The sequence below is a fragment of the Scyliorhinus torazame genome, chromosome 19 (assembly GCF_047496885.1).
Source record: "Scyliorhinus torazame isolate Kashiwa2021f chromosome 19, sScyTor2.1, whole genome shotgun sequence".
NCBI classification, from domain to species: Eukaryota; Metazoa; Chordata; class Chondrichthyes; order Carcharhiniformes; family Scyliorhinidae; genus Scyliorhinus; species Scyliorhinus torazame.
This window is the reverse complement of record NC_092725.1, coordinates 139,134,645-139,148,690: the sequence shown is the minus strand read 5'-3', so window position 1 is coordinate 139,148,690 and position 14,046 is coordinate 139,134,645. Positions and strand designations below refer to the sequence as shown.

General features: G+C 51.1%; 1 long non-coding RNA gene across 1 annotated transcript; it reads left to right on the top strand.

Moving 5' to 3' along the window:
• The first annotated feature begins 553 nt into the window (after positions 1–553).
• LOC140395948 (uncharacterized) lies at positions 554–13,749 on the top strand. The gene is made up of 2 exons (XR_011936414.1): positions 554–698; positions 13,110–13,749. It is a non-coding gene; the product is annotated as an uncharacterized lncRNA (long non-coding RNA).
• Positions 13,750–14,046: the final 297 nt, after the last annotated feature.

Genomic DNA, 14,046 nt, shown 5'->3' with positions numbered 1-14,046 from the left:
CCTTTGAGCTATGGCCATTGTTTACTGAGTTTGTTTTAGTCAAAATAAAATATACGGTTGCAGGCGGTGGGGTGGGGTGGGGAGGGTGGTGGAATCCATGTCAGATCGTACAGATCTGAGATGATTTTGATATTCACAAGTATTCAGCATCATGGTCAAATTATTTCCTGAGGGAGCGCAAGGATTAAAGGGTTAACCCGCAAAGCAAAATGTTTTGTTCATTTTTCTGATTTGTTTGCGGGCAGAGCATTGTAGCTTCTTCGCGATTCTCAAAAAAAAAACCACATCAGCTCACCATTCAAACAGCTTTGACTTTAAGTAAACACAGCAGCACTAATCTCCGGGGTATCACTTTTTAATATAGATAGAGAGAAGTGATGGTATTGTCAATCGCAAATTTTACTAAGCAGCTGATATGCTGCAGTAACACCAAAGGGCCTGCGGTGGAAGATCTTGCATGCACACTTTTTAAAAAAATTCCGGAACGATTTGAAAGTCTGTACGGCAGTTAACCCCTTGGGGCAAGAAACACCCTCTGAGCTTCAGAACGTCAGAAGAATCAGCTCACAGAAGGTCTTTAATAGATAACGATATTATCATGAGTTTCTGTGCCTTTCAGAAGGGAAGTCATTAGCATGCTGTTTGGGAATGAATGTGACTCTTGGCTTTTGCATGTCCCACGTCAACAGAAGTACCAGGTAGGAATGACGAGAGGCGCAAAGATGATCCTTTACCCCTGCAGCTGTTGGGATTTGGCAAAAAAAAAGGAAAATGGTTCACTTTAGCATTTTATTCACTTTCAGGCCTACTGACAAGAAATCGTATTACTAAATACCCTTCTGAAAGCTTCCTTAATCCAACTGCTTTCCCAAGACACCAGTTAAGCTTAATTAATACAAATTATTCTCATTGTATTTACCAGAATTCAATGTCACAGCAAAGTTTTAAAAATGATGGGAGAAGCTTGTTGACACGCATGTTCAATTTACATTGGGTCACTGAATTCCCAATATCATAGCCTTGAGTTCATTACAGATTGCAGTGCTGTTCATGTAACGCTTACGGGTTTTGGCAAGAAGCAAATTAATATTGCCTGAGATACTTTCAAAGTAAAATAATTAGTTGATCTGGAGTGATTCAATTGCTTTTGTGCTCATTGTTTAGAATAAATTGTCACTGACTTTGTGGAAATTAACTTCGATATGAATATGGTGAATGGATTACAACACAGAGGTTAATTGTTTTTATTGGACCGTTCTACTTACAGAAATGACTCTACGGAATCTTTCATCGTTGAACCCACAAAGGCTATGGACTGAATTTTACGTTCCGGGTTTGGCAGACGTTATGCTTTTATCAATTTGTCCTCCAAGGGTGGGGTATTATCATAAATGTAAGAACTGCAAGGGTTAATGAAATGTCCAGAATAGCCACTAGAGGGAGCTACAGTCACAAGTATATAAGGCATTGATGCTAAGCCTTGTGGGAAAGAGTAGTGCAGGAGTTAGCTAGAGACAGACAGGAGTAGGGATAGTGAGCAGATCATAGTTTATAAAAGTACAGAGATTAGCTGTAGATGAATGTAGTTTATATGTTAATTATCAACTGTGTATTATTCAGGAGTTTGTGTCGAATCCAATTTAGTAGTGTTAATAAATTTATAGCTTTGTTCAGGTTTTGTGGTCTTTCTGAACACTACGCCAACCATCCTGAATTTAGCAACACAAAGAAGACCAGGTAGGAATGACGAGAGGCGCAAAGATGATCCTTTACCCCTGCAGCTGTTGGGAGCAAGCACAAGCACATTCATTTAATTTGTGATTTTGCTGCTAGAATATTTTTGAGTTTTGTCAGATTTCCTTTTGGAACTGTTATCCTGGGGCGTACAGGTTCAGGACTGCGGTGGCCTTGACGGCCATCGGGAGCGGGTGTCCTCCTCCTCCTCCCTGTGGTGCCAAGCCCGCGAAGACATGGCACAGGTACCTCACCATCCCCTTGTTGAGGCTGAGCTTCCTGCTGCACGCACTGTCCGCCATCTGTTCGAAAGACCAGCGACGCCTGTACGCCTTGGGCCGTCGCGAGCCTCCCGCTCTGGATCCCTCCCGGGTCTGGTGGGCAGCCGGATCCTCGGGGTGTGGGGCGGGAGCCCACATGGGCGGCTGCCTCCAGTCTCTGTCGACACTGCTGTCTTTGCGTCATCCAGCATTTGGCCGCCTGGACTGCCAGCAGCACCGCGAGAGCAGCTTCCACGAGGTCCAAGATATATATCGCCCATACCGTGTAATATCCGTAAGGAATTGGAGAGGTTGTGAGACTGACCACCAGCGATGTCTCCCCCGCCCACATCCTCTGCCATTCGACATACTCAGCCCACACACCCCTGGTCACAACAAGGTCCCCTGCTCACCAGACCCCCACACCTGGGGCGCGATTCTCCACTCCCACGCCGGTTGGGAGAATCGCCTGGGCCGCCAAAATTTCCGGGGACGCCGGTCCGACGCCCTCCCGCGATTCTCCCAAACGGCGGGAACGGGCCGGTCGAGTTTCGCGGGCCGCAGGCCGGAGACACCCAAAATTGCGATTCTCCGGCACCCCCGCTATTCTGAGGTCCGGATGGGGCGGCGGCCAGGCCAAAACGGCGGGTTCTCCCCGGCGCCGTCCACACCTGGTCGCTACAGTCGTGGGCGGTGCGGGAACGCTGGGGGGGGCGGCCTGTGGGGGGCGAGGGGGGATCCTGCACCGGGCTTCACCTTGAATGTGGGGTGGCCCGCGATCGGTGCCCACCGATCGTCGGGCCGTCCTCTCTGAAGGAGGACCTCCTTCCTTCCGCGGCCCCGCATGATCCGTCCCCCATCTTCTTGCGGGGCGGATTTGGACAGGACGGCAACCACGCATGCGCGGATGACGCCCGTTATGCGGTGCCGGCCGCGTCATCTATGCGGCGCCGCTTTTACGCGGCGACAAGGCCTGGCGCGGGTAGATGACGTGGCCCCGATACTGGCCCATTGTCAGGGCCTGAATTGGTCGGGACCGGGGCCGTTCCGCGCCGTCGTGAACCTCGACAGCATTCACGATGGCACGGCCACTTCGGTGTGGGGGTGGAGAATCCCGCCCCCTGTACCCCAGACACCCACACATAACGTGACCTGTACCGGGCACTGGGCCCTTCACCGGTGTGCACACCCACCCTCTGGTCACAGAGATGTCCTAAGTGCTGGGACCCATCCCCTGGGTGTTCGGATATTGGCTGCTGAGTCCGTGATGTTGATTTCTGCAGTGTCCAGTCATCACGGTCTGATTGGGATTCGAAGCAATAACCCCTATGTGCTACATGTCATGTCTCCCCACAGGAATCCATGCTGTGAAGCGCTCACTGATCTACGATTGCCAATTCCCTATCAGCAACAGCCTTCCGCTATATGGGAGGGAGAGGTGGTTGATGAGGCAGCCAGGCAGGGCCCGGAGTTACCCCCGTAACAGGTACACACGATCCAGGGGGTGGCATGGTGGAAGCTGAGAAACCTCCCCCCCAGGCCAGGTCCGACCCACCTACCGATGGCGGCCCACCCCGACCAAGGCTGCCCCCTCAGGGCCTCCCACGCTAGCCCCCCCAACCCCCCTACCCCTGCACCGAGTACCGGGGCAGCAACCCCAGTGCCCTGGGCTCATTGCCTGGGAGAGATGATGGCGGCTCACCTCCTGGATCCCCACAGCAGCCATCCCACCAGCCTCGCGTTGTTAAAAAGGCGTACTAATTGGCGCCCTGGTGACCACTTGCTGGGGAGGTGGTTAGATCACGGGAGGCCATTAAACAACGGGTCGTTGCTGTTAATTGACTGGAGGTTGGCCAGAAGTGGTGATTATTGGTTTCTCGCATCGCTATGGCGTGATCCTGATTTCACCATCGGGAGCGGGCTGGTCAGATCGCAAACCGATCGGTGCCCAGCGGGATTCTGGATTTTGGCCTCTCCTGTGATCTAACGGCTGCATCGCTCTCTCACTCAAGCACCACGCGGCCGTTATATTGTGCCCCAAGTTTTGTATTTGGTAACAATTATATTGAATACAGTCTGCACGTTCTCCCTGTGTCTGCGTGCGTTTCCTCCGGGTGCTCCGGTTTCCTCCCACAAGTCCCGAAAGACGTGCTGTTAGGTGAATTGGACATTCTGAATTCTCCCTCAGTGTACCCGAACAGGCGCCGGAGTGTGGCGACTAGGGGCTTTTCACAGTAACTTCATTGCAATGTTAATGCAAACCTACTTGTGACAATAAAGATTATAAAAAGATTATAAATAGGAAAAGTGTAATCGAGTAGTTTGCTTTTTAATTACCTTTCAGGATTTCCCATTGTGCACTGGTGTTTTTACAGATGGTTTGGTCGATCTGACTGGACAATTTCATGAATTAGCCAAATAAAGAGGCACTTAATGAAGCTTTCTTCATTATTTTGTTTATTTTGGTCTGATGTAGAATGGTACATTATCACTGGAGAGTTTGTCTTCGCATTCAACGCTATTTTTAATTTAATTTAATCAGATCTTTCCTAATGTTATACATCTTTCCTGTAAATTCAAACTTCAGTCACACTGCTCGTTTTGGGTTCCGCCAGGGTCACTCAGCTCCTGACCTCAATACAGCCTTGGTTCAAACATGGACAAGGGAGCTGAATGCCGGAGGTGGGGTGAGAGTGACTGCCCTTGGCACCAAGGCAGCATTTGACCGAGTGTGGCATCAAGGAGCCCTCGCTAAACTGGAGTCAATGGGAATCCGGGGGTAACTGGTTGGAGTCATACCCGGCACAAAGGAAGATGTTTGTGGTCATTGGAAGTCAATCATCTCAGCTCCAGGACATCACTGCAGAACTCCTCAGGGTAGTGCCCTGGGCCCAACCATCTTCATTAATGATCTTCCATCATAATGTCAGAAGTGGGGATGTTTGCTGATGATTGCATAATATTCAGCACCATTTGTGACTCCTCACACACTGAAGCAGACCGTCACTGCCTGCAGCAGGATTTGGGCAACATTTAGGTTTGGGGATAAGTGACAATTACATCTGCGCCACACAAGTACCATACATACCACAAGTACAATAAGAGAAAATCTAACCGCGCCCCCCCCCCCCCCCCCCCCCCCCCCCCCCCCCGACATAACAGGAAGTGTTGGAAATTCTCGGTCCGTCAAGCAGCTTCTCCAGAGTGAAAACCAGAGTTACCACTTCAGGGGCGGGGTTCTCCCGCGATCGCCGAATTGGCCTGACGCCAAGTACGGCACGAACCACTCCGGCGGCGGGCAAACCGGAAGTTGCGGAATCCTCCGCACTTCCGGGGGCTAGGCCAGAGCCGGAGGGGTTGGCGCCACGCCAACCGGCGGCGAAGGGCCGGAGCGAGTTCCGCACAGAGCGGCCGGCGTATTCTTGGGCATGCGCAGGGGGGTGTCTTCTCCGCCGGCCATGGCGGAGCCCTACAGAGGCCAGCGCGGAAGGAAGGAGTGCGCCCACGGCACAGGCCCGCCCTCAGATCGGTGGGCCCCGATCGCGGGCCAGGCCACCATGGGGGGCCCCCCCCGGGGCCCCCCCCGAGGACCGCACCAGCCGGCCTACCAGCCAGGTCCCACCGTGTGGGACCATGTCCATTTCACGCCAGCGGGACTGGACGGTCGTTCGGCCCATCGGGGCCCGGAGAATTGCCGGGGGGGGGGGGCTGGCAACGGCCCCCGACCGGCGGGGCGTGATCTCCGCCCCCGCCCAAAAAATGGCGCCGGATAATATGGCAGCCGGCATCAGAGCGTTGGGCGGGATTCATGCTGCCCCCCCGGGGATTCTTCGACCCGACGGGGGGTTGGAGAATCCCGCCCCAGGTCTGTGACCGCTCTTCAGTTCATAGAATCATAGAATCCTATAGTACAGAAAGAGGCCATTTGGCCCATCGAGTCTGCACTAACACTTTGAAGGACCCTACCCAGGCCCAATCCCCCGCCCCTAAGGGGAATTTAGCATGGCCAATCCACCTAACCTGCACATCCTAGGATTGTGGAAGGAAACTGGAGCATCGGAGGAAACCCCCACAGACGCGGGGAGAATGTGCAGACTCCACACAGACAGTCGCCCAAATTGATCTGGGGTCCCTGGTGCTATGAAGCAGCAGTGCTAACCACTGTGCCACCGTGCTGCCCATAAAAATCTAGAGTACCCAATTCTTTTTTTCCAATGAAGGGACAAGTTGGCGTGGCCGATCCACCTACCCTGTGATCCTGAGGCTAAGTGTTGACGCTGTCGGAAACGCCGGCGGGTTTCTCGACGGCATCAACACGGCCTCAGGATCAGCAATTCTGGCCCCTACAGGGGGCCAGCACGGCACTGGAGCGACCCGCGCCGCTCCAGCTGCTGATCCGGTGTCAACTGGGCGCCATGGGATCCGCGCAGTGGCACCGGCGCCAACACACTCGGCCCCGACGTAACATGGCGCAGGACTACAGCGGCCGGCGCGGAAGAAAGGAGGCCCCCAGCCAGAGAGGCCGGCCACATCGGAGGCACCCCTCCCGGGTCGGACACCCCCACCCCACAGGCCGCCCCCTGACCCTTCCACGCCGAGGTGAGAGAATCCCGCCCAATATGTTTGCCCTTTACTGGAGGGGCAGGCCCGCTCGCTCTACTTCGCTTTGAAACCTCTTTCCATCCTCCTCACCATTCACTTTCCGTCCCAGTTTTGTGTCATCAGCATATTTGAAAATATCAGATTTGGTTCCCTCATCCAAATTGTGGACGGTAGCACAGTGCTTAACACTGTTGCTTCACAGCGCCAGGGTCCCGGGTTCGATTCCCGGCATGGGTCACTCTCTGTGCGGAGTCTGCACGTTCTCCGCGTGGGTTTCCTCCGGGTGACCATAGACCATAGACCATACAGTGCAGAAGGAGGCCATTTGGCCCATTGAGTCTGCACCGACCCACTTAAGCCCTCATTTCCACCCTATCCCCGCAACCCAATAGCACCTCCCAACCTTTTTGGACACTAAGGGGCAATTTAGCATGGCCAATCCACCTAACCTGCACGTCTTTGGACTGTGGGAGGAAACCGGAGCACCCGGAGGAAACCCACGCAGACACGGGGAGAACGTGCAGACTCCACACAGACAGTGACCCAGCGGGGAATCAAACCTGGGACCCTGGCACTGTGAAACCACAGTCCTATCCACTTGTGCTACCGGGTGCTCCGGTTTCCTCCCACAAGTCCCGAAAGAGGTGCTCGTTAGGTGAATTGGCTTTTCACAGTAACTTCATTGAAGCCTACTCGTGACAATAAGCGATATTCATTTTCATTCATTTTCAATTGGACATTCTGAATTCTCCCTCAGTGTACCCGAAACGGCGCCGGAGTGTGGTGACTCGGGGATTTTCACAGTAACTTCATTGCAGTGTCAATACTTGTGACAATAGTAAAGATTATTATTATCATTGGTGTATATTGGGGTCCAAACATTGAACTCTGTGGTATCCCAATAGTCACACGCCTGCCACTCCAGTAAAGGTCCATTTATTCTTACTTTCTATTAACCTATTCTCAATCCATGTCAATGTATTATCCCCAATCCCACCTGCTTTAATTTTGCACACCAACATCTCATGTAGGACTTGAGGGAAAGTTCTCTGAAAATCCAAATACACCACATCCACTGTTTCTCCCTTATCTATTTTGCTGGTTACATCCTCAAAAAACAAAAGTAGGTTTGTCAAACATGATTTCCATTTCAGAAATCCACGTTGACTTTGTCTAATCCCGTTGACATTTTTTATGTTCTCATATCCTTGATAATCGACTCCAGCATTTTCCCCACTATTGATTTTCGGCAAACCGGCCATTTTTCTGTTTACTCCCTCCTTTTTGAAACAGGGGGTTTACAACTGTCACAATCCACTCGACGGGGACTGTTCCCGAGTCTCCAGAATTTTTTAAGGTGACAGTGTGTGGTACCCTCAATAACGACGCTTAGAGTGTAAACAGTAAAGAAGGCTTTACTAAACTAAGAACTAGACTAGAGCTGAGACGTGTGCTAACTGCTGCATTGCCCACAAGGTGGTTCCTTATATACGGCTCACAGATGGGCGGAGCCGGAGGCGGAGTTCCCCAGGGTTCCAAGCCCGGTCTTAAAGGGGACATCACCTTACATAATGACAAGGGTGCAGTGTTACGGTAACCGTTCATCACAGTGTTTCCATGGCCACCTCCGTTAGTCCCCTGGGATGTAAATTATCAGGGCATGGGGATTTAACAGCTTTCAGGCCCATTAATTTCTCCAGCGCAAGGTCTTTCATAAGGTACCACATAGGAGGCTCCTGAAGAGGATGAAAGGCTCCAGAATTAGGGAAGGATTTTTTTTTTTTAAATTTAGTGTACCCAATTCATTTTTTCCAGCTAAGGGGCAATTTAGTGTGGCCAATCCACCTACCCTGCACATCTTTGGGTTGTAGGGGCCGAAACCCACACAGACAAAGGGAGAATATGGAAACTCCACACGGACAGTGACCCAGAGCCGGGATCGAACCCGGGTCCTCAGCGCTGTGAGGCAGCAGTGCTAACCCACTACTCCACCGTGCTGCCCTGGCAAATTTGATTTAAAAACAAATCCTTTACCAAGATGGCGCCGGAGCGAGGCGACTCTCTGCGAGCTCTCACAAACAGATCCACTTTTTACTTAACTTATACTCGTTCTAATCTTTTAAATATTAATTCTAAACCTAACGTTATTACTAACCTCTCTCTTTTATCTTTTATCTTTTATCTTCTCTTGCAGGCTTGAACATCCTCCGAGGCCCTTGGAGACCTTTTGACCCGACCCGACCTGACCTCCGCGACCTGGAAGAAGATCGGGCCCAAACCGGAAGTGAAACCCCAACCTCAATTTGGAGCCGACCCGGACCTCGGAGCACCAAACCTGGCCTAACTATCGACGGCAGCCCCTGGATTGCCTTGCCCAGTCCCCGGAGCACCCGACCCAACCCCCGACAGCAAGACCCGGCCCAACGCGACCCCCAGGGACCCGCCCAGCGACCCAACCCCCAGAGATCCGCCCAGCGACCCGACCCGGAGAGGCCCTGCCCAACAACCCGACCCCCAGAGACCCGCCCAGCGACCCGACCCGGAGACGCCCGCCCAACAACCCGACCTACCTGGTGATGGAAGAAAGAAAAATCCACGTGGAGGCTCGACCGGGCCTACTTCAAGATCCGACCCCAGGAGCGCCCAGGGAGCGAACAGACCACGGGACCCAGTCCAACCTGCCTCAGGTTGCCCCTGCCCACGACCCAGGACCCCCTAAACGGCGGAGACCGCGCACGAGGACCCAAACACGCTGCAAGGTATTCCCGCACCCGCAGAACGCCGGGACCCATCCAGACCGCAAACATGCCCCCCTAGCAACCCCTCTACCTCAACCAGTGCCCGGGACCCTGCCAGACGTGACCGCAGATACGTAAACAGCGCCCTGGTCCCCGCCAGCGCCCTGGACCCCGCCAGACGCGACCACCTAACGTCCACAAGAGCTGACATCTGCCATCGGATCCCAGGATCATCCAGCAGCAGCCGCCGACCGAGGAAGCGAGGGAAATGCGGCGGTCTGCAGGTTAGGCTGAAGCAACGCGGTTTCAAGACCCCTCTCCCCAGCATACTCCTGGCAAACGTCCAAGCGATCGAAAACAAGCTGGATGAACTTAACGCCAGACTTACCTCTCAGAGGGAAGTAAGAGACTGCTGTGTGCTCTGTTTCACAGAGACATGACTCACCCCCGCCTCACCGGACTGTGCCATACAACCTGAAGGCTTCTCAATTCACCGGGCGGACCGCACGGCATCATCAGGCAAGGCGAAGGGTGGAGGGGTTTGCCTCCTCATCAACTCCTCCTGGTGCTTGGATGTGGCGACTCTGGCAACCTACTGCTCCCCAGACCTGGAATATCTGACCGTGAAGTGCCGCCCATATTATCTTCCACGTGAGTTCACTTCAGCCATTATCACAGCGGTCTACATCCCACCCCAGGCAGAAGTGAGGAAAGCGCTGGACCAACTATACACAGTAATAAACAACTACGAAACGGAACACCCGGAGGCCTTGTTCATCATGGTCGGAGACTTCAACAAGGCCAACCTCAAGAGTGTACTGCCAAAATTCCACCAGCACATCTCCTGTCCCACCAGGGGCGACAACACTCTTGACCACTGCTACTCAAAAATCAAGGGCGCCTACCGTTCCAACCCCCGACCGCACTTTGGGAAATCAGACCATAAGGCGGTGCTCCTTCTCCCGGCATACAAGCAGAAACTCAAGCGGGAGAATCCAGCTAAGAAGGTTGTGCAGTGCTGTTCCGAGGAGACAGAAGAGCTCTTACGTGATTGCTTAGAGACAGTGGACTGGTCCATATTTAAGAACTCAGCGACCAACTTAAATGAGTATGCCACCACCTTCACAGACTTCATCAGCAAATGTGTGGACGACTGCGTGCCAAAGAAAGCAGTACGTATGTTCCCCAACCGGAAACCATGGCTCAATCGCGAGATTGACTCCCTACTGAAGGACAGATCTGAGGCGTTCAAGGTAGACGACCCTGACCTGTACAAGAAATCCAGGTACGACCTCCACAAAGCCATCCGGAATGCCAAGAGAGAATATCAAACCAAGCTAGAGTCACAGACAGGCTCTCGACGGTTGTGGCAAGGACTAAACAACATAACGGGCTACAAAGCGAAGCCGAACAGTATCTCTGGCAGCAGCGTACCCCTCCCCGATGAACTCAATGCATTCTATGCTTGGTTCGAGCAGGTAACCAACAATCCACTGGCGAGTGCCCCAGCAGCCCATAATTCACCCATACCCGCCATCACAGTTTCCAAAGTCAGATTGGCCTTCCTGAAAGTGAACCCTCGGAAGGCGACGGGCCCAGACGGGATCCCTGGTCGTGCACTCAGAGCCTGTGCGGACCAGCTGGCAGAGGTATTCACGGACATCTTTAACCTGTCCCTACTCCACTCCGAGGTCCCCACCTGCTTCAAGAAGACCACCATCATACCGGTACCAAAGAAGAACCAGGCAACGTGCCTCAATGACTACCGACCAGTGCCCCTGACTTCAGTCGTAATGAAGTGCTTCGAGAGGTTGATCATGAAGCGCATCACCTCCATACTCCCAGAACGCCTTGATCCACTGCAATTCGCATACCGCTGCAACCGGTCCACATCAGACACCATTACCCTGGCCCTACACGCATCCCTACAGCATCTCGAAAACAAGGACTCCTACATTAGACTCCTATTTATTGACTACAGCTCCGCCTTCAACACCATAATCCCAGCCAAGCTCATATCAAAGCTCCAAAACCTAGGACTTGGCTCCCCACTCTGCAACTGGATCCTCGATTTTCTGACCTACAGACCACAATCAGTAAGAATGAACAACAACACCTCCTGCATAATAGTCCTCAACACCGGTGCCCCGCAAGGCTGCGTACTTAGCCCCCTACTCTACTCCCTGTACACACACGACTGCGTGGCAAAACTTGCTTCCAACTCCAGCTACAAGTTTGCTGACGATACGACCATAGTGGGCCGGATCTCGAATAACGATGAGTTCGAATACAGGAGGGAGATAGAGAACCTAGTGGAGTGGTGTAGCGACAACAATCTCTCCCTCAATGCCAGCAAAACTAAAGAGCTGGTAATTGACTTCGGGAAGCAAAGTACTGTACACACTCCTGTCAGCATCAACGGGGCTGAGGTGGAGATGGTTAGCAGTTTCAAATTCCTAGGGGTGCACATCTCCAAAAATCTGTCCTGGTCCACCCACGTCGACGCTACCACCAAGAAAGCACAACAGCGCCTATACTTCCTCAGGAAACTAAGGAAATTCGGCATGTCCGCATTGACTCTTACCAACTTTTACAGATGCACCATAGAAAGCATCCTATCGGGCTGCATCACAGCCTGGTATGGCAACTGCTCGGCCCAGGACCGCAAGAAACTTCAGAGAGTCGTGAACACCGCCCAGTCCATCACACGAACCTGCCTCCCATCCATTGACTCCATCTACACCTCCCGCTGCCTGGGGAAAGCGGGCAGTATAATCAAAGATCCCTCCCACCCGGCTTACTCACTCTTCCAACTTCTTCCATCGGGCAGGAGATACAGAAGTCTGAGAACACGCACGAACAGACTCAAAAACAGCTTCTTCCCCACTGTCACGAGACTCCTAAATGACCCTCTTATGGACTGAATTCATTAACACGACACCCTGTATGCTTCATCCGATGCCAGTGCTTATGTAGTTACATTGTATATGTTGTGTTGCCCTATTATGTATTTTCTTTTATTCCCTTTTCTTCTCATGTACTTAATGATCTGTTGAGCTGCTCGCAGAAAAATACTTTTCACTGTACCTCGGTACACGTGACAATAAACAAATCCAATCCAATCTAATCCAATCCAATTGGAAGAGAGTAAAGAAGGAGTCAAGGGCAGTTTCTCAGAATACTTGGAACGAGTTAGTGATGCCGTCCTGCTTTGGGGTCACTTGTGGTCATTGTTTACATCAAATCTGGATATCGAACTAGAAGCTTCAGTGTTCCAATGTGCTGTGTACCTCACCCAATAATATTTCAGATATTATACCTTGGTCCAAGGAGACACTCTCAAGAGGACGATTGATTTTGACCCTCTGTGGAGGAGGACAGCCATATCCAAGGGTAAGAGGTATTCGCAATGATTTCTGTATCGAGCCAAGAACAATCGTTCAAACGATAGACAACCTGAAGGAAGGTATGGCTGCCTGGTGAATCGATCGAGCTGCTGTTGGCTGCAATGCTGCTGGAGCGTCTCAACCTTTCATTTTTGTTTTGCCTTTCTTTTCATTTTTCATATTTTTGTATCTTGCTCAAAATTGATTGGAGCCTTAATTCGGCGTACGGCTTCACAGGAGCGGGCTTTAATGGAGCATTCCTAATTTAATGAACCATTATTTGATGTTCTTATATGAATAGGCAAAATACTTCTGTTCTCCCTGTGTGTATCTGTGCTTTCATGTTTATTTGTTGATTTATAATGGAGATCTTTCCTTCCTCCCTTCAGAAACTCAACAGGACGCCGAGAGCCTTTGAACATGGCCTGAGGGCTGGCTTGGGGTACATAGAAACATAGGAAATCGAATCAGGAGGAGGCCATTCGGCCCATCGAGCCTGCTCCACCATTCATTATGATCATGGCTGATCATCAAGTTCAATACCTTAATCCCGCCTTCACCCCCATGTCCCTTGATCCCTTTAGCCTCAAGAACTGTATCTAATTCCTTCTTGAAATTACATGATGTTACGCTATGGTCTGTGTAATCAGTGAATTGCCTGCAGTTTAACATGAGCTGTGTACAGTACAAACACTGCATTTTTAACATAATATACTTGGATAATCTACATTCCACCTGTTGTAGAGAGAGATTAAACTGAACATAAACACTTGTCAATTAACTAGTTATAATACCTAAAATGCATTTTTCATTTGAACTGCATGGTTTCGGTGGAGGTACAATAGTTGCCATCTCACACAGATTTTTCTCCAATCACGTTTTCGTCTAGTAAATCAATTAAGTGCCTAATAACATCACATCCTGTTTCTTGAAGAGCATCAATTTTAATTGCTTTAATTTCTCTGGCTCACCGAAAGAAAGATCAATAAAAAAAGCCTGCAGCTAATTGCAGGTGTCCATTTATTTAAATCTAATGATTTTCTATCTGATTACACAGAGAACTTTAATGCTTGTTAAATTCTGGAGTCATAGATCAACTGATATAATTCTGCAGCAATGGCAGGAATCGAAGGCAATTACAATATAAGCTCAGGCTGCGTATTTCGCCAGTTAAAATTTTATTGGGGAAAGTGAGGAATGGACGGCAAAGCCTTCTGCTTTCTTTCCAATCTTTCGTACTATGAAGTTAAGGTTATATAACGGTTGTACAGATGTGATTTAGTGCTATAGTGTCGCTTCCTTATCTATTGCTACTTCGTTTCTCCG